Source organism: Triturus cristatus, chromosome 9 (assembly GCF_964204655.1).
Source record: "Triturus cristatus chromosome 9, aTriCri1.1, whole genome shotgun sequence".
NCBI lineage: Eukaryota > Metazoa > Chordata > Amphibia > Caudata > Salamandridae > Triturus > Triturus cristatus.
Window position 1 is genome coordinate 650,668,481 of NC_140592.1, and position 20,546 is coordinate 650,689,026.

Here is a 20,546-nt window from a genome sequence, read left to right on the forward strand (position 1 = left end):
CCACCTGCGGGTGCTGAGACACCTGGGCTTCTAAGGTCTATCGGGCCTTCTAAGGTGTAGCATCGGAATAAGCTCTGTCAGGAATGTGGTATGGTGAACTAGTCATGAAGGTCTGAACATGGTTCTCCAGTTCCAAATTCAGCAGCTCTGGCCAGAGTGCCACATTCTCTCCCACACTGAACACCATACTGCCCCACTGAGAGAAACTCAGTAAAATGCTGCCTGAAAAAAATGAATAACACCCTGGAAAAAGCAAACACTCATAGGGAATGCAAGAATAAGCAAAGCATGTGAACTGTAATCAGAAAAAAACATGGTTACCTTAACGGTTTTAAACTCATTATTCAGAAATCAGTAAGTGATTTTGCCTGAAAAGTTCAAGACATGGCTACAGGACCAGGAAGGGACCCCTTTCAATGTCCATTGCTTATATCCTTTCAAAATGTATGCAGTTTGGTTTAAAAAAGACCACATCCCCAAACACAGAGCCGCATTTTATAAGCTAAAATAATTAAAAAGTTGAAAACGATCATATTAAACGTTTCCACACTACCCATCAACCAGGTATTGCAGTCCCTTTAGGAATGGCGCACTTACCCACCCTGGGAAAACAATGTTGTTCAAAGAAAGAAGATAAAAAGAAAGTAGCGCTTTCACAGGCAAACTCTGTAAAGTGGCGCTAATGTGTGTGGGTGTAAATAACAGTCTGGCCTGTCTGCTGTCCACTCTGTATTGCTTTATTTAGGTATTTAACTATTTTTTCTCTCCATTCCGAGATTTTTCTTTTCAATAGAAAACGGTCAGAAAATGAGGACATTTACAGCCAAAGTGTTCAGCCTTTTTTGGATCAATTTCACAGGGGAACAAATAAAGAAAAGGAGAGGCAAGAGAGAGTACCTTAAGAGCTGCCTCTTGAAATCAGCACGTAAGCAGGAGCGAGACAGAGACAGAAAGAGATGGAGGAATAAAGAGAGGAGGGCAGACGCCAGAGGCAGATCAGGAGTAGTGGACACGGTCCTTGCCATGAAGGAAAAGAGACCGCGTTTATTTTTTCTCCGTTCTCGGCCCTTCCCAGAACGGCTGAGCCTTCCTGCAGCATAACAAAAGGCAGAGGGCGGGTGGCCTCTGACTCCAGGCAGGTCAAGTGCAGGGCCATTAGGTAGCGCTTTCGCGTGCTAATGGCCCTGCGATAACAGAAGGGAGAGGGGAAATTCCTTTGTCCCCTCGTCCCCCCCCCCCACCCTTGTCCCCCGTGTCCCCCCCACTCCAAAATCTGGGGGGGGATATATCCCCCGCGTCCCCCACACTTCCTACGCCCATGTCTGGTAGGCAAGATCTACAAAACTCCAGATGGGGAGTTTTGAGGGAATCAGCGGAAGTGATGTGAGGGGGCAGGGGACAACACAGAAAGCGCAGGTGCAGAGATTTGAAGGGAGATGCAGAACACAGAGCAAGAAACACATGGACTCTCAGAGTTCCTAAGCAATGTGTGGTCTGTAAGCCCACTCTAAATTGTGGTAAGGTCCAAACCAGGCTTTAACCTACAGACATACTGACAGCTAAAAGCTGTCTTATAGGTGATAACTACAAATGTAGAAGTTGTTACCGTCAGAGTTCTAAAAGATGGAAAACCATATTGCCTTTAGAGGCAGCTTTAGGCATGCAAGTTTCCTAGGTCCATGCATATAAACAAATCCAATCCAGGTTTGTTTTGCAAGCTGGATCTTGCAGTCCTTGTTTTATAATGGGATAAACAGGACTGCATGCCCCAGAGCTCTAGGTTTCCCATGTAGAGTGCTTAAAATGGAAACACTGAAGTGCAGGTACTCACTCTTTAGAGTACCTGCTTGCTCCTGTACTCTAACATTAAATGTATGCAGTGCTGAGAAGGGCAGGTACTCTACCTCTCAAATGTAAGAAGTGCAGGCACTCAGTACCGGACTGTGCCTTCCCATTTAAAGCAGTATCCACGTATAAGTAGCTTATCCAGTCCTGTATTCCTAGTTTTTTGGCTTGAGCAGCGCCCTCAGGGCGGAATGCTGGTCAATTCAAAGTTATCACTTTTTACCCCCTTTTTTTAAATGCAGGGCAATTTTTAACTTTCTTCAAAATATTCCAGGACAGGAGTTACCACAGTAAATACGCCTTCAGGGCTCGTTTGGGGACAGTTACACTTTCCCAACATAGTCTAGGGCTGGAGCTAGAATTACACATTTTACCTCCGATTGCCAGCCTGGTCTACTGCTGCTCCGAAAGTGCTACTCAAGGCAAGAAACTTGCACTCTGCTATTTAAAACAAAAGTTGAAACTGTAGAAAACAGGACTACAAGTCCCAGAATGCAAAGCAAAAAGACACTGCTGGGTAGGCTTTTCACACATGAACCGAAGAAACGTGAGAGCATTGCCCTGCACACAAGAATGTCACTCATACATACAGGCATCTGTGTCACTGGCAGCTCCCTCTCCTTGCGCACTGAGGGAGTTTACTCACTTTTGACTCGCCTTTAGATGGTCGCCTGGCTCTGTTCCACGATGTCCTGAGCTCAGTAAATAGCCCAACTGCACTGCCAACTTGCAGAAACAAGACACGCCCTCTTTCTGAAGGTTGGGTGATTTTAATAGGGAGGGAGGGAAGTACTACGGTTTCATGTGTCGACAGAGAGGGACCAGGTGCCTAAACGGAGTTCGTGAGATACCGAGGCGGAGACCTTGAGGTGAAGCCTCCCCTGCCTCATTCAGTTGCAGCTGCGCAATCAGTGCAGACTAAGGTTAGTGGGCGCCTTTTATTTTGTTTTCAGACATGCATGCACCTTGTGTCAGATTGTATGTATATATGTTGTTTTCCAATAGCGCTGTCATTATCCAGATGATGCCAGGGCGCTTTCCACAAGCTACAGCTCTCCATACATTGGAGTAACAACCTTCAGCGTGTTTCATCTGCCCGCGATGAGGTGATCGCTGAGAAGCTTTTGAAAGCGAGTCATCGGGGTTGAGTGTGTCTCCCTTCACTGTCCGTCTTTAAGAAGCATGAAACCTGCAGGTCGAGAGGGCGAGCCAGCCATTCAGCCATTCAGCCCTTCGTATGACTTGAAATACATCTCCTTTAGTCTTTTTCTGACACCAGAGAGCATTTTTCTAATGTTCTGCAGATACGCGACTTCTAACTCTACGTTTTCTAAAGGGGTTAATCTAACATAAATTTAAAGTCCACTCCAAAGGATGGTTGTCCTCCCACACATGCCCAGTGAAATCTGTTTCTCTTTTAACTTGAACGTAACCCTACTGTGTTTCTCCTTTTTGTTTTTATATTCCTTCCTCTTCAAATCTCACTCGTTCTTTTGCATTCCTTTTTCCTAGCTCCTTCTCATTATCTCACCCTGTCTGTCAAACATTCCCTGTTGAGCACTGTCTATATTTCTGACCAGAAGTCGCAGCCTATTTTTCTCTCGTTCTATTTCACCCCGGTATCTTTTACTCACTTCTTACCACTTTCTTGCTCATTCTGTCAGCTTCGTCCTAGTTTTATCCATATTCCTTACTCAGGTCCTTCTCCTTTGCTCGAGCTCTTTCCTCTTCTCTGTGCGTCTCACTTTCGTGATAAACTTAAACGCTCTCGCGTCCCCTGTTTCTCTCTAATGCACCCTTTTTCGGACTTATCTTTCATTCTTTCTACATGTTTGTTTCTCCTTCATTCTTCGTTTTTATATGTCTTTCTCTCTCCTGCCGCTTTCGGCGGTGTAACGATTTAAAGAAGGAGAAGTCTAATAGTTGTCTTCAGTTTCATCTGTCACTAACTCAAACCTACAATTAATCCTGGGGCTTTAGTTTCAGTTTCAATTCCCGGCCTTTGCAGATGAGATTCCCTTAGCCGAGAAAATAGTTTTTTTCCCCACGAGGAAGGATGAACAGTGAGCGATTTTCCGAGAAACGAAAGTGTGAGCAGCTGAACACCGAAGAGGATAAACAAAGAGAGGTTTAGGCTTCCTGCCAGCGCTGCCGACTTTGGCGCTGGGGGATCAGGTTCGAGTCTCGGCGTGGGCTAAAAATGCTGTGATTATGGGCAAATCCCTTAATCTCACCGTGCCTACCAAAAACAAGCATTTACAATGCAATGGTCTCGGCATTGTTAAAGTAAGAGCTATTGGCATTGCTCATGACATTATTTTTGTTTATGTTTTTTAAACATTTAAGAAGCGGCATTGTTATTTACAATGTCAATAGCTTAATCACTCTCAAATGCGAGACCTATTGCATTTGCACCCACACACAGAGCCACCCACACAGAGCCACTCACACAGAGCAACCCACACACAACTAGAGCCACCCACAGAGCCAACTACACACACACAGAGCCAACTACACACACACAGAGCCACACACACACACAGAGCCACACACACACACACAGAGCCACACACACAGACCTAAAAAGGAGGGGTGACTTCAAGGGCCAAGACAGATGTGAGGAGCGGAGCAAAGCCAGGCTGGAGCGGGCATGTAGGGCCAAAGAATAGGGAAGGGCTGGAAGCCAAGGCGAGAACTTGGGACAAGAGACGAGAGTAGGGGGGGCGAAGGACAGAAAGGCAGGTAGACATTAGGGGAAAGGGAGAAGAGCGGAACTCAGCCTATGATTGGCGCATGGACCAAAGGCAGCACTCCAGGGCTCAAAGAGAGGAAAGCTTGCGGCTGTAATACGAAGAGAAGAGGCGCGGTCGAAAAAGGGTAGAGGGCAGCATTGCGTTAATGTTTACCGTGGCATTTTAACAACCCCCCACTACAATGGCTACAACCCCATCGCAAAATAAAGTATGTTTTGGCAATTGTGAATGGTTGCTGGAATGATTGCTCTCCCTGTTTGGTAAACGCAATTCACTGTGTTTTGTGTACCTAAGAAGCACATGAAACAGGGTCTCCTGAACCAGCAGAAACCGCCGCCTATGGACGGAAGGCTACACGTGCCCGAGGTCAGAACGATGTTTGTTTTCATTAAGTCGGGGCAAAGGAGGAGTCAGAGGAAGCAGCTGCTGAGCCGGTCAGAAGCACAGGTGATCTTGCTAGGTCGACTCAAACGTATAGTTATATTCAAAGTGAGGATGGATGCTTCTGACAAGGGCAGTCACAGACCTCAGATTCTGCAAGTGCCACTGAAGGAGCGATGATCACTTGAAGTAAACAAAAGACAATAGCAGAAAATACAACACAACACCTGTCGTTCTAGATACACAAAAGACCTCCCAACAAAGACACACCATCTACCCAACAACTGTTCACAAATACCTACCAACAAATGGCTAACATTTCCGTCTCAAACGCAACCTGCCACTTGACACCATACCTGCCCTTCTACATACAGCACTTGCCTCTGCCCTTACACCTGCCCGCCGTCAAATGTCAACTGAAAAACCATTCAGATCCATATTCAACAGCACAATTAAACACCAACAACAGATAGGATACTGAACTCGTCCTCACCTCCTTTAAACATGGCACTGCTCTTTGGCAGGGAGCAGCCCTAAGCCATCCCTCTGCAATGTCCCTAAAAGTCTACTGGGACGATACAGTCACCACCACAAGAACCTCTTTACGCGACTGCTGATAGTTCAGAGTCTGAGGAGCTGCCACAGCTATGACTTCTGACCTCGGCCTTTGAAGGCCACCAGTAGAGATCTCCTAGAGGAAAGATTAGGATAAGCAGCGCGCTCCTCACCTGCATTAACGCCATGATGGAATCCCCGCCCCTCCCCCGCACTCTGCTTCCATCACAGGAAACGGCTTAGCGACGGCGCATCGATCACGTGGGTAGCACCTACCTGGAGGAGAGGCCGCATGCGCCAACCTTGCAGTTTAACCACGCCTCTTCATTAAGTGGGTAGTTACACAAGTTCAGCTGATTTAGCTCGCTGTTCTTGGCTTCCAGTTATAAGTTTGAAGGAAGGAGCGTGGTGTGAAGAGAACCCACGATAACGCTCTGGACAGTAGTGGTTTGGGGTTCAGTTTGACGCCGACGTTTAATTAAGGGGACCCGTGCTCCTCTCAGAACCAACCATGGTGCTATCTTGTGCATTAAATACTTCATCGTAAGCATATCATGGACATGGGCAGCTTTCACATTTGAGATGAGCGTACATCGAGAATGAAAAACAAGTCTTATGTGCTTGAGGGAATAGTCGTTGAGGGAATCGCCCTGAACACCACTGCCTTTCTCCGAGGTCAAGCAGAAATGCCTCGGAGAAACGCAGCAGCGTTTTCGGATTCGGGGGCGTGTTTTTCTTTCTCTCCTCTTGTCATTGGCTGGAATGTTTACATTCGAGAGGAGAGAAAGAAAGTAAAAAACATGCCCTCGAATCCGAAAAGGACGGGGCTTGTTTGGAAAGACAAAGCTCTTCTCCAATGGCTGACCAGCATTTAAGAGGCCAGCCAATGGAGAAGAGGGAGAAGAGGGGCGGGTTAAAGCCTCACTTCTCAGTCATTAAATCTCGCGAGCGAGACTGCGCAAGCGCAGCCTTCGCTAGCCGAGACCTAAAAAATGAGTGGGTCCTTGTGTAAACGTAACTGGTGCTAATGTAAAGCGCTTTGGTCGTGTTCCTACTATATAAATCTGCAAAAATAGGCGAGGGTGGCTACTCAGTGGAGGCACTCCTGTCAGTGCCTTCTTTTGCGGTGCGACTGGTGCCATCGCATTGGTCACTTAATTGAATGGGCCGCTCTCTTCATGACAGGCTGAACCAAGAGTAAGCAGAGATCTCTGTCTTGCCAGCATATTACATTGGCTTGATAACTCTGGTGGTTAACAATCTGTTTACTACAACACACTGAGCTATGAACTGACATAAAAGTGTTGAATGCACATTGTAGGGCATAGAACCTCACTGTGTATTTCCCACAATGTTTTGTTTTCTAAGGTTGCTAAAAATGGATCCTATGGGTAGCAAAACAATTTGATTAGTTTGACACTCCAATCGTGTTTCGTTTAGGGAGTGGATTTACTAACAATGTGTGCCTTGTTTGCATCATCGAAATGATGCAAACCTAGTGCAAAGTGTTGTTTTAGGGCATACGTCCCAGGAAAAGTTGTGTTGGACAGTAGCCATAATCTAACCAAAAGTTGCACTATGTGCTAATTTACGTCCAGGAGACATATCATGGTTGGCACATGGATGTTCTCATGCACATACCCATGTATTTTTATGTTAATTCCTATCTACAAACATTGGGAGAAAAGGATTGGGATAAAATATTTATGCAACCTTGAGGCAGGTATAAAATTGGAGAAAAAATGTATTCCGTCCAAAGCATTCCAACTTTACATGTGCGCTGCACCACAGCATACAATTTTGTGCTGGAAGGTTATTCCTCAAGTATAAAACGTAAGCTGGAAATCACTCAAACACCCTTTTACCATGGTAGATAGGGGGCTGTTGTGCTGTCTCCTTTTCATGTAACGCAGCGCAGCAACTTTGGTTAACTAAATTTTTATAATATGCAGTAATCTGGCTCCTAATTTCTCCAGATCAAGTATTTTAACACATAATGCCTACCAGTATGGATGACATGACTCCTACACCTAGTAGACCTTGTTGTTCTTAAATAACATGTCCTATACACACTGGACCGTCTATTGATTGATCTGTTCTGGGGATTCAAACGGAAAAGGGTGAAACTAGATACACTGCAGAGGACATGGGAGAGGGGCGGGCTGGAGGTCCCTAGGTTGGGCTTCTATTAGATGGTGACACAGCTTCAACATGTTGTACAATGGTTTGACAAGAATGATAATTGGGAGAAGCGACAGTTGCAAGGTACGCACCAGGGGACCCCATTCCCGGACCTCCTTATGTTGGGATCCTAGGTGCCCGAGAGGCTCCCATATATTATTAGACGCGTGGCTGCCATTTGGGAATTTGCAATCAAAACTGCGGTGAAGCACGCGCCCTATGCCCTGGAGACCCTATTATGGGCTATGGGTCCGTTTTAAACAAATAAGTCAAACAATGTCTATTACCAGATGGACGGAGGGAGGCTGCCGGATGATGGGAGATTTGTACTCTGGACAGAAATTCCTCACTAGAGAGGAGGCGGAATCAATGTTTGAGTTAGGAAGGTGGCAATACCTATAATACGCTAAGATCTCAGTAGTGGCACGGGAGGTGCGGCTGGCCTTCACCGCCATGCTTCAGGCTCTCGTGACCTTGGCGGTGGGCCGCAGGATGGTATCACACATTTACAGGGCATTATGGGAGAATCTTACCGCAACCCCGCTTCCAATTCAACCTAAGTGGGATGCGGTGCTGGAAGAGCCTCTAACGGAATGGGACTGGAAAAGGGTACATGAAGGGGTTAAGCAAGTTAGTTCAAATCCCAGATGTAAGTTAACCCAATTCAATATTGTCCATCAAACTTATTTGATTCCAAATGTACTCCACAAAATATATCCGGACCGCCCAGCTAATTGTCCCAAATGTGGATAGAATGAAGCTCAGTTCTTGCACCTGGTATGGGATTGTCCACAGTTAAGTCACTTTTGGGGATTGATATTGGAACACTTACGACGGGTGACGGGAGGGACGCTACCCCAATCTATTAAGGAGGTGTTGTTGGGTCTTCTCCCTAGGCCCAAAGGGAAAAAGCTTACACGTAGGTTCCTCCAGTTGGGACTAGTGCTGGCTAAAAGGAGGATTGCAATTAGTTGGATGGGTTTGGTGCCCCCCACGGTGGAAAATTGGGCCAGGGATTTCTGGGAATGGGCGACGGCAGAGCTAATTCGAATGAGGCATGTTCGTAGAGATGAAAATCTAGAAGAAGAGGTGAGGGCTTGGTATACTATGCTCATGGAGATCCTCATGGGAGAGGGCCTCACTCCACAAGTGTCAGGGGAACTACACATAGACAGTGACAGACGAGATGGGGAGACGCGGTCACACAGCATTCTAGTCTAGGAACTGCGTAGAAACGTCTGTTCAGACACATAAGCTGACATGTGTTACATGATCCGATGTGGAGGTTTTTTTGTGTGACCCAGAGGGAGGGAAGTGGGGAAAGTTGGAAGTTATTATGTTACGATTTCCTTTCCCAAGATTTGCCTGGTGTGTCCAAGAACAGTACTATGCATATTAACACTAAGAACTCTGTTGAGAACAACTTATCCCTTTATAGGATTGTATTATTTCCTTGACTGTACATCACCTACTCATGATTATTTGAAATATGTAAATACTGCTACGAATGCAAAGTACTGTGTTTTTCTGGACGTGTATAAATCCATAATAAAAAAAAAATAATAAAAAAAAATGTCCTATACACTGATTTGCAAACCTATATGACTTATTGTCTCTGTATGTTTCTGATGTATGGTGCTTTGACAATCCACAATGGTATGAATAGCGCTATTTTTACAATTGATGGACGGAATGCTGGACAATGCAAATATTCACCCCCAGTCACAAGGATCTGGGTTTAATCCATCATTCTTTTGCTCACCACACCACCCCAGTTTGGACCCAGCCGTGTGCAAATCAGTTTTGTCCCTGTTCCTTGTGGGAACAGTTCAGCCTGAATTGCCAAGCCAGGTCCTCCCTGGACCGGAAACAAGCATCCTGGGACCGGTTTTTGGGCATCACCCTTCATCAGCCAGGTTAGCTTGAATCCAGTGGTGTAGTTAGCATGGGACCCACATCTGGTCATAAAGACCCTGCGCCCAAAGGGAACAGTCCAGCCAGCACTGCCAGGCCAGGTCCTCCCTGGGCTGGAAACAAGCATCCTAGGACCATCAGCCAGGATAGCTTAACTCCAGTGGCATGGAGAGCACGGGACCCACGTCTGGGGATACCCGTCCCACTCGGGGTGACAAATGCAAAAAAAACAATTGATGGACAGAATGCCGAACAATGTCGTACATTCACCCCAGTACAGAGATCTGGGCTTAAATCCATCGTTTTTTTGCTCACCATGCCATTCCATTTTGGACCCAGCCATATGCAAATCAGTCTTGACCCTGCGCCCAATGGAAACAGTCCAGCCCGAACTGCCAGGCCAGGTCCTCCCTGGACTGGAAACAAGCATCCTTGGACCGGTTTCTGGCTTTCAACCCTCATCAGCCAGGATAGCTTGACTCCAGTGGCATGGAGAGCATGGGACCCACGTCTGGGCATACCCATCCCACTCGAGGTGACAAATGCAAAAAAAAAACAATTGATGGACAGAATGCAGAACAATGTTGTACGATGGACAGAATGCAGAACAATGTCGTACGATGTGCAGAATGCAGAACAATGTCGTACGATGTACAGAATGCAGAACAATGTCGTACTGGCTGGGTCCAAACTGGGGTGGCGTAGTGGACAAAAGAACAATGGATTTAACCCAGATCTTTTGACTGGGGGAGAATGTTTGCATTGTCAGCATTCCGTCCATCATTTGTTTGCTGTAACACTTTTCGCCCTAAGTGGGATAGGTATGCCCAGACGTGTGTCCCTTGCTCACTGTGCCACTGGATTCCAGATAGCCTGGCTGAAGAAGGGTGACATACCCTGAAACCGGTCCCAGGATGCTTGTTTCCGGTCCACAGAGGACCTGGCCTGGCAGTTCGGTCTGGACTGTTCCCATGGGGCACAGGGTCAAGACTGATTTGCATATGGCTGGGTCCAAACTGGGGTGGCGAAGTGGGCAAAAGAACAATGGATTTAACAAGGATCTTTTGACTGGGGGAGAATGTTTGCATTGCCAGCATTCCGTCCATCATTTGTTTGCTGTAGCACTCCAATCCACCCCGTCCTCACCCACACCAATGCCCCCACTCAATCCAATCCACCCCAGACCAATCCAATATACTCACTCAATCCACCACAATGACAATCCTCCCAACCCACCCCACTTAAATCTGCCCCACTCCAATCCAAAACAATCTGCCCACTCCAATCTAGCCCACCCCAATCTAAAACAATCTGCCCCACTCCAATCTAGCCCACTCCAATCTAAAACAATCTGTCCCACTCCAGTCTACCCAGCTCCAATCCTAAACAATCCGCCCACTTCAATCTGCCACACTCTAATCCAAAGCCATCTGCCCCAATTCAAAACAATCTGCCCCACTCCAACCCAAAACTTTCTGCCCCGCCCCAACCCAAAACATTCTGCCACTCTCCAATAAAAAAATTGTGCCACTCAAATCCAAAGCAATTTGCTCCAATCCAAAACAATCTGCCCAACACCAATCCAGAACACTCTGCCCCACTCCAATCTGTCCTACTCCAATTCAAAACAATCTGTCTCACTCCAATCCAAAACATTCTGTCCCACTCCAACCCAAAACAATCTGCCTCACACAATCCAAAACAGTCTGCTCCACTCAGATCTAAATCAATCTGCCCCACTCTAATCTAAACAAATCTATCACACTCCAAAGTGCCCCACTCCAATTTACCCTGCTCCAATCTAAAACAAATCTGCCCGCTCCAGTCCAAAACAATCTGCTCCACTCCAATCTGCCCCACTCCAATCCAAAACAACCTGCTCCACTCCAATCTGGCCTACACCAATCCAAAACAATCTGCCCCACTCCAATCCAGACCAATCTGCCCCACGCCAATCCAAAGCAATCTGCCCCACGCCAATCCAAAGCAATCTGCCCCACGCCAATCCAAAGCAATCTGCCCACACCAATCCAAAACAATCTGCCCCAATCCAAAACAATCTGCCCCACTCCAATCTGCCCCACTGCAGCACAAAACAATCTGCCCCACTTGAATGTGCCCCAATAGAAAACAATCTGCCCCCTCCAATGAAAAATAATCTGCCCACTCCAGTCCGCCCCACTCCTATATGCCCAACCTCCAATCCAATCCATCTCACCCCAATCCAATCTACCGCATTCGATTCCACCCCAATCTAATCCAATCCATCCTAATCCAATCTGCATACTCCAATCAAATCCACCTCACACCAATCCAATACAATCACCCCACTCCACACAAACCACTCCAGTCAAATCCACCCCACTCCAATCCACTGCACACCATTCCAACCCACCCTGCTTCAATCCACCCATCTCCAGTTCAGTCCACCCCACCAATTCCAACCCACCCATTCAAAACCAGCACCCCCACACCAGTCCAATTCAACCCACACACTTAAATCCATTCTACCCCATTCCAATCCAATCCACCCCGCTCAAATCCAAGCTAGTGAAACCCAATCCACCTACCCCACTCCATTCCCTCCAACTCCAATCCAATTCACTTTAATCCACCCCACTCTAGTCCAATCCAGTCTACATTAATCCACCCCACTCCACTCCAATCCACCTCACACTAATCCAATCCATCTCAATCCAATCTGCACACTCCAATCAAATCCACCTCACACCAATCCAATACAATCACCCCACTCCACACAAACCACTGTAGTCAAATCCACCCCACTCCAACCCACTGCACACCATTCCAAACCACCCTGCTTCAATCCACTCTTCTCCAGTTCAGTCCACCCCACTCCAGTCCAACCCACCAATTTCAACCCACCCATTCCAAACCAGCACCCCCCACTCCAGTCCACTTCAACCCACTCACTTAAATCCATTCTACCCCATTCCAATCCAATCCACCCCGCTCAAATCCAAGCTATTGAAACCCAATCCACCTACCCTACTCCAGTCCCTCCAAATCCAATTCACTTTAATCCACCCCTCTCCAGTCCAATCCACATTAATCCACTCCACTCCAATCCACCCCACACCAATCCAATTCACCCCACTACAATACACCACCCACCCCACTCCGGTCCAATGCACCCATTACATCCCACTCTAGTTCACCCCACTCCAATCTAATTTAATCCAGCTCATCTAATCCATCCACTCAATTCTATTGACCCCATTCCAATCCAATTCACAGCACTCCAATCCAATTCACGCCACTTCAATCCAATTCACGACACTTCAATCCACCCCACTCTAGACCATTCTACCCTACTTCAGTCCACCCCAATCCCCCCACCCTATTTCAATCCACCCAGTCCAATCAAATCCACCCCACCCCACTCTAGTTCAGTCCATCCCACCCTAGTTCAGTCCACCCCACTCTAATCCACCCCCTCCAACCCAACCAACCCCAATCCACCCCACTCTACCACACTCCACTCCAATCCATTCCACTTTCCTTTAATCCCCCATTCTACTCCAATCCAATCTACTCTGATCCACCCCACCCCAGTTCAGTCAACCCCCCACTCCACTCCAATCTACCCCATTTCAGTCAAAACCACACCACTTCAGTCCAATCCACCCCACTCTAGTCCAATCTACCCCACTCCAGTCTACCCCACTCCAATAAATCCAATCCTATCCCATTCAATCCACCCCACTCCAGTTCACTCCAATCACCCCACTCCAATCAAATCCAACCACCCCAATCCAATCCATCCCACCCCAGTCCTATCACTCCACTCAGCCCATTCTTATCTAATCCACCCTACTTCAATCAACCCCAATCCAATCCCTCACACCATTCCAATCCACCACACTGCAATCCATCATGTCCACTAAATCCACCCCACTCTACCTCAATCCAATCCACCCCTGTTGGAAAACCCACTCCCACACTAGAAGGGGTGGTGGTGGTCTTCCGGACACACAGTGGTAGCTTGGCTCGAGTGGTCAGGAATCAGGCTCCGTGCTAAGCATACAACATACCCAAACAATAACCATGCGTGCATCCGTTCCAAAAACGACTCTACACCGTAAAAATTATGAAAATATCTTTCTTTATCTTCTTTTTCTCTTAGTTGCTGATTGGAGAAAATAAATAAAAATCACAATATACAAACTTTTTAGAAAGTGCAGGACAAATAAATACTGGCTTAATGATTCAATAAATAGGGGTGATCATAAATACTGAAGGCATAAATAAAAGTGCAATACAGACAGGCAATTAAATATTCTGAGGCAATAAATACTGTAACCAATAAATATTGTGCATCAATAAATACTGTGGACCAATAAATACAGTGGAACAATAAATAGGTTAAATACAATAAATACAGTGCCCCTAATAAATACTTAAAAGCTGACAGTGACACTCATGGATTCAGATCACTTTTGAATTCCTAAGGGCTGATTTGGCCCAGGCACAGCTTGTGGGGATGTGGAAGGCTTGGGGGTGTCTACTCCCTGGCTTGGTCAAGGCTGAGGCCTAACTGAGGTAGATAAAGGGGGGAAATACCAGAGACCTGGCTCTCTCTCTCCACACAACTTCTCTAGATTAGTCCCAGTTCACCCCTGGCACAGTCAGGTTGGTTCCAGCACCTCCCTAGCCCCTTAGAGCAGTCTCTCAGGTCTCCACAGGGCCTTAGGCGCCCTCTACTCCACTTACTGCCCTTTTTCTGATGCTCCGACGCCGCTGGAGTCGTATCGATGTCGTGAGGCGGTTCCGGTTCGATGTCGGCGGCCTCGGCACAATGTCAGTTCTTTGACGACGCCGGCAGGCGGATCCGGTCTCGATGTCAGCGGCCTCGGTTCGATCTCGACCTCCGATTCGATGGCGTCGGGCAGTCTTACTCGATGTCGACTTCGGGCGGCTCCGGTCCGATGGCGACCTCGGCTTCGATGACGTCGGCCGGCCTTGCCTCGATGTCGACTTCCGGCGGCTCCGGAGTGCGATCCTCACTCCCGACCTCCGGTGCTCCTCACAGGTTTCCGGCGACTCCGGAGTGCGACCTCCACTCCTGACCTCCGGCACGATTCTCACAGGTTCCGGCGACTCCGGAGTGCGATCCTCACTCCCGACCTCCGTTACCCTTCACCTCGGTCTCCGACGACTCCGGAGGGCGGACTTCACTCCTCCGATGACACCGCTCACTCGACCTCGGGTGACTTCCTCCTCGACCTCTGGTATTCCTCACGACCTCTGACGGCGCCCTCTCTCGACCTCTGGCGGCTCCGGGTACGACGTCTGCTTTTCCAGTCAGCGCCGCTTCTCCACCTCGGGCTCCAGGTCTTAGGCTACTCGACGTCGGACTTCAGGGAAACCAGCTTCCAGGTCAGGATCTTGCTGTTCTCTTGTTTCTAAGGCCTGTTCCTGCTGTCCAGGTCCTCAGGATGGTTTTTCTGACTTCTTCCCACACAGGGCTCTAGGCTGGGCTCCGTCAGTAGGGACTAGTATCAAGGGTGGGTTTATGGACCCCACTCCAGGCACAAGTTTCCACCCCTGCTGCTTCACTCCTTCCTCCTTCACGTTTTTGCTGCTCACTCCTCACCAGTCAGGTGCCAACTGCCAGCTCCAACTGCCAACTCTCTCTCTTAACTTCCCAACATTCTAAACCGCCTCCAACTGTCACAGGGTTCTGGAATGTTCTGGAAGGTGCTGGTAGGTTCCAGTGGATGCTGGTGATGTCACAGGTGGCCACCATTTTGTGCTCCAGGCCCTCAGACAGAAGTTTCAGGGGTAGCTAAAATGGCTCCCTGAATCTGCAGCAACACGAAAAAGTCTGGTGGTTCCCAAAAAGGAAAAATCCATTCAGGGTTTGAGGCAAAAGTGGGACAAAATAAATAATGATGAGGAGGGACCACCCAAAGGGCTGACAGGTCTAACACGCGTCCCCCCCAGCTGAAAGTGGGGAGAGCTACCCAACCCCTTGGGAGTTCTCATCACTAAGGCGGAAATACCTTGAGAGACCGTCTGCATTGGCGTGGTCCACTCCAGGCCGATGTTCCACCTGAAAGTCCATTCCCTGTAGGGAAATAGACCACCTCAACAACTTGGGATTCTCCCCCTTCATTTGCATCAGCCAACGAAGGGGTCGGTGGTCGGTCTGAACTAGGAAGTGCGAGCCAAACAGATATGGCCGCAACTTCTTCAGAGCCCATACCACTGCAAAGGCTTCACGCTCTATTGCACTCCACTTCTGTTCCCTGGGAAGTAGTCTCCGGGATAGGAAGACCACGGGTTGATCCAGACCCTCTTCGTTGAGTTGCGATAACACTGCCCCAATGCCATGTTCTGATGCATCTGTCTGGACAATGAACTCCTTGGAAAAGTCTGGGGCCCTTAAGACCGGGGCCTCGCACATGGCTTTCTTCAATCTCTCAAAGGCTTGCTGACAAGCCTCCGTCCAGACTACCCGTCGAGGTTGTTTCTTGGACGTGAGCTCCGTGAGGGGGGCTACGATGGTACCGTACCCCTTCACGAAGCGGCGGTAGTATCCCGTGAGGCCCAAAAATGCTCGGACCTCAGTCTGAGTCTTGGGGGGTTCCCAGGCCATGATGGCCTCGATCTTCGCCTGGAGGGGTTGCACCGCTCCCCTACCCACCAAGTGTCCAAGGTACACTACCGACCCCTGCCCGATCTGGCACTTGCTGGCCTTGATCGTCAATCCAGCTTGTCTCAGGGCCTGGAGAACAGCTTGCAGGTGACGCAAGTGATCCTCCCAGCTGTTACTGAAGACGGCTATGTCATCCAGATAAGCAGCAGAGAAACTCTCCATTCCGGTGAGGATCTGGTTTACCAGGCGCTGAAACGTGGCAGGTGCGTTCTTGAGCCCAAAGGGCATCACACAGAACTGGTAGTGGCCATTGGGCGTGGAGAAGGCTGACCTTTCCCTTGCTCCATCAGTCAAAGAGATCTGCCAGTACCCAGAAGTAAGGTCAAAGGTACTTAGATATTGGGCAGCTCCCAGCCGGTCAATCAATTCATCCGCCCTAGGGATCGGATGAGCATCAGTTTTGGTCACTGAATTCAGTCCCCGATAGTCCACACAGAACCTCAGTTCTGGTTGGGCACCCGGTGGTGCAGCTTTTGGTACTAACACCACCGGACTGGACCAGGGGCTGCTAGAAGGTTCGATCACTCCTAGCTCCAGCATCTTAGTGACTTCACTATGAATGCTGGCCTTCACCTTGTCTGACATCCGGTAGATCTTGGACTTCACAGGTGGGCTGTCTCCTGTGTCCACGTCATGGACGCACAGGTGAGTCCTACCCGGGACAAGGGAGAACAACGAGGAGTACTGCCCCAGGACCTGGCGACAGTCCTCCTGCTGTTCAGGAGTTAGAGATGGGGAGAGAATCACTCCCTCCACCGACCCATCCTTCTCTTGAGACGCAAACAGATCAGGGAGAGGCTCGCTTTCCACGTCCTCTCCTCCGTCAGTCACCATCATCAAGATGACTTCAGGCCTCTCGTGGTGGGGTTTGAGGCGGTTGGCATGCAGCACCCGCAGGGGCTGACGAGGGGTCTTCAGGTCCACCAAGTAGGTAGCCTTACCCTTCTTCTCCAACACCTCAAAGGGTCCTGACCAGCGATCCTGGAGGGCACTAAGCTCTCCCGGTTCGATCACCCACACCTTCTGGCCAGGCTCCAACTCCACCGGGTGAGCATTGTGGTCATACCACGCCTTCATCACTGCTTGGCTGGCTTCCAAGTTGTCAGAAGCTTGCTTCCACAACTTAGCCATTTGGCTCCGGAAGGCCAGCATGTAGCTCACCACATCCTGGGGAAGCTTTCTGGGAGTTCTTTCCCATCCGTCTCTCACCAGGTTGAGAGGTCCACGTACAGGGTGCCCATACAGAAGCTCGAAGGGGCTGAAGCCCACTCCCTTCTGTGGCACTTCCCTGTAGGAAAAAAGTAGACAGGGTAGGAGGACGTCCCATCTCCTCCGCAGGCTTTCAGGCAGACTTCTGATCATGCCTTTCAAGGTTTTGTTAAACCTCTCCACCAGACCATTGGTCTGGGGGTGGTAAGGAGTTGTGAACCGGTAGGTCACTCCACACTCCTTCCACATTGCCCGCATGTACGCTGACATGAAGTTGGTCCCCCTATCGGACACAACTTCCTTGGGAAAACCCACTCGGGTAAAGATTCCCATCAGGGCCCTAGCCACAACAGGTGCTGTTATGGTCCTCAGAGGTATTGCCTCTGGGTACCGTGTGGCATGATCCACCAGTACCAGGATAAACCTGTGACCAGCTGTAGTCGGCGGATCTAATGGACCCACAATGTCGATGCCCACCCTTTCAAAGGGGGTGCTAACGACAGGAAGTGGTTCCAGGGGAGCTTTCAGCTTCACCCCTGTTTTCCCACTGGCTTGGCAAGACACACATGTCCGGCAGTAGGTATCGGACGACACTTTCATCTGAGGCTAATAAAAGTGTGGGACAAGACGGGCGAAGGTCTTGTCTTGCCCCAGGTGTCCTGCCAATGGTATCTCGTGAGCCAACTCCAGAAGGAAGGCTCGATAACGTTGAGGAACTACCAAGGCTCGTGACGATCCGTGTAGGGGTGCCTTGGGTTCACTGTAGAGGAGGCCATCCTCCCAGTAAACACTGTAGTTCCCTTCAACGTTCCCTGCTGCCTGGGCTTCGGCCTGCCGCCTCAGCCCCTCAAGGGTAGGGCACTCCCTCTGGCCCTGGCAAAATTCCTCCCTGGACGGGCCTCCCTCCACGTGCCACTCGGCCGGGATGGGTAGGTCCTCCAGGTTGGTAACGTCCCCCACCGCAGACTCCTGGTCCACCACCTCCGGTGGCCTATCCGTCCTACGGGGTGGGGACGCCGAGGCAGGCTCCTCCTGTCCTCGGTTCTTCCCTTGACTGGCAGCTGGCTGGGCCTTTGTTCCAGGCTCCAGCCGAAATGAACTCCCTCTTCGGGTAGTCGTGGACCTTGTGCTAACACAGGCCCAGTCAGGTGTACCCAGCATCTCGGTGTGAGTCCGGTATTCCACCTCCTTCCAAGCGTTGTGCTCCATGTCATTCCCCAGCAGACAATCGACTGGCACGGCAGGGCTTACGGCAACTCGAAGTGAACCTGCAACCCCCCCCCCATTCAAAGGGAACCTCGGCCACTGGATAGTGGCCTGTTCTGCCGTCAGCCATCGCGGCTGGGTGGAGTACATCGGGAATTACCTGCTCTGGAGACACCAGTTGGCTACGCACCATAGTCATACTGGCTCCTGTGTCTCTCAGAGCCTCCCCTCTTTGGCCGTTGAAGGTGACCCATTGCCCATACTTTGCGGTATTTGCGGGCACCTGGATCTTAGGAACCATCTCCCGTTCTCCCAGGGACACTAAAGTGACACCCGCCCACTCCCTTCCCTTAGTTAAGGGCATCTCCTCCCCGAGCACTACACTAGCTACTCCGGGGGTCTTTCCTCCAGTGGGAGGGGGTGGTCGTTTCAAGCACTTCGGATCTCCTTTATAGTGTCCAACGCCACCGTACTCATAGCAATGGACAACCCTTGGCTGCTGACTCTGGCCAGGATTAGGGTTTCTGGGCGGGTTAGCCTTAGGGGTGAATCCTGTTCCCTTCCCTTGGAAGTTATTTTGGGGGCCTTTGGAGAACTCCTTTTTCTTTTCCCCTCCCTCTTTCTTCTGGGGGGCGCCCTGTCCGGCCTTTTGAGTATCCCCTCCAGTCCCCCTTGTGGACACCCGGGTACTAGCCCAAATGTCCGCCTCCTCAGCAAGCTTCCGGGGACTGGTCAGCTTGCTATCCACCAGGTGTTGCCGCAGTTCAGGGAAACATTTCTCGAGCAGGTGTTCCTTCGGTACTAGGTCAAACAACCCCTCGTAGTTCCTCACTTCACTGCCCTGAATCCAACCTTCCAGTGCCTTCTTTGCATAGTCCAGGAAGTCCACCCAATTCTGTGTGCCCAGTTTGTGACTACCCCTGAACTTCTGTCTGTACTTTTCGGGTGTTAGTCCAAACTTCCTTATGAGCGCCAGTTTCATGGTGGGGTAGTGGGTCTGCTCATCCTCTTCGAGGGTCAATAAAGCATCCCTACCAGCTGGAGGCATGTACTTGTACAATCCCCCTCCCCAGTACTTCTCTGGAACCCCATGGGCCCTCAACGAGACCTCATAGGCCGCTAGCCACTTGGCGATATCGTCGCCCACTCCATAGCTAGCTACTATGTCCTTTGGCAGGTAGGGTTTAGGTTCCCTGGTGATCTCTTGGGTTTGGCTGCCACCATTAGGAACAGGTTGTGCCCCGATTCTCAGGATCTGAAGATCTATTTCTTTCAGTCGTAATTCATGGGCCATCCTCTGCTCCTCCTTCTCCTTCTCCAGCCTTGCTAAGTCCCATGTGAGCTGTCTTTTCTCCCTCCGGTCTGTTAACTCCACTTCAGACAAGCCACCGCTAGAGGCACTGCTGCCCTTCCTAGAAATGGTTCTGGGCCCCGCTGACAGGTTCCCCACCTCAGGTTGGTACATCTCAGCCCCCTCGGTGTCAGGCTCTCTATCCCTGTCCTCCTCCTCAGCCTTGCTTTCTCGGCGTGCCTCCCCCCAAGCCCTTAAGCTGGTTTGGAGTGCACCCTTCTTTGCTCCTGGGGGACAGTACACCCCCTCCCGCTGGCAAAACTCCCTGAGTTGGGCCACAGTGTACGTTTCTAGATTTTCTAGTACAAACTCCATCTTGTCCACTCAGGTTAGAGGACAGGTTTTGTGCAGTAACTATGCAGGGGGGTACCTTTAATAATACCTCCTCCCACCACCAGAGTAAATTTGGAAAAAACAAAAACCCACAATTAGGAAGGCCGCTCTTGAGAAAACTCCCGGTGTAGGCCTA

At 49.6% G+C, this 20,546-nt stretch overlaps 1 protein-coding gene across 1 annotated transcript in view; it reads left to right on the forward strand.

The window, feature by feature from the left end:
- The first annotated feature begins 2,636 nt into the window (after positions 1 to 2,636).
- Positions 2,637 to 20,546, forward strand: part of LOC146798442 (uncharacterized) — a 549,773-nt gene continuing 531,863 nt past the window's right edge. Inside the window, exon 1 of the mRNA XM_085625710.1 lies at positions 2,637 to 2,768. The gene's annotated coding sequence lies outside the window, so the exon portion shown is untranslated. The remainder of the gene's footprint in view (positions 2,769 to 20,546) is intronic.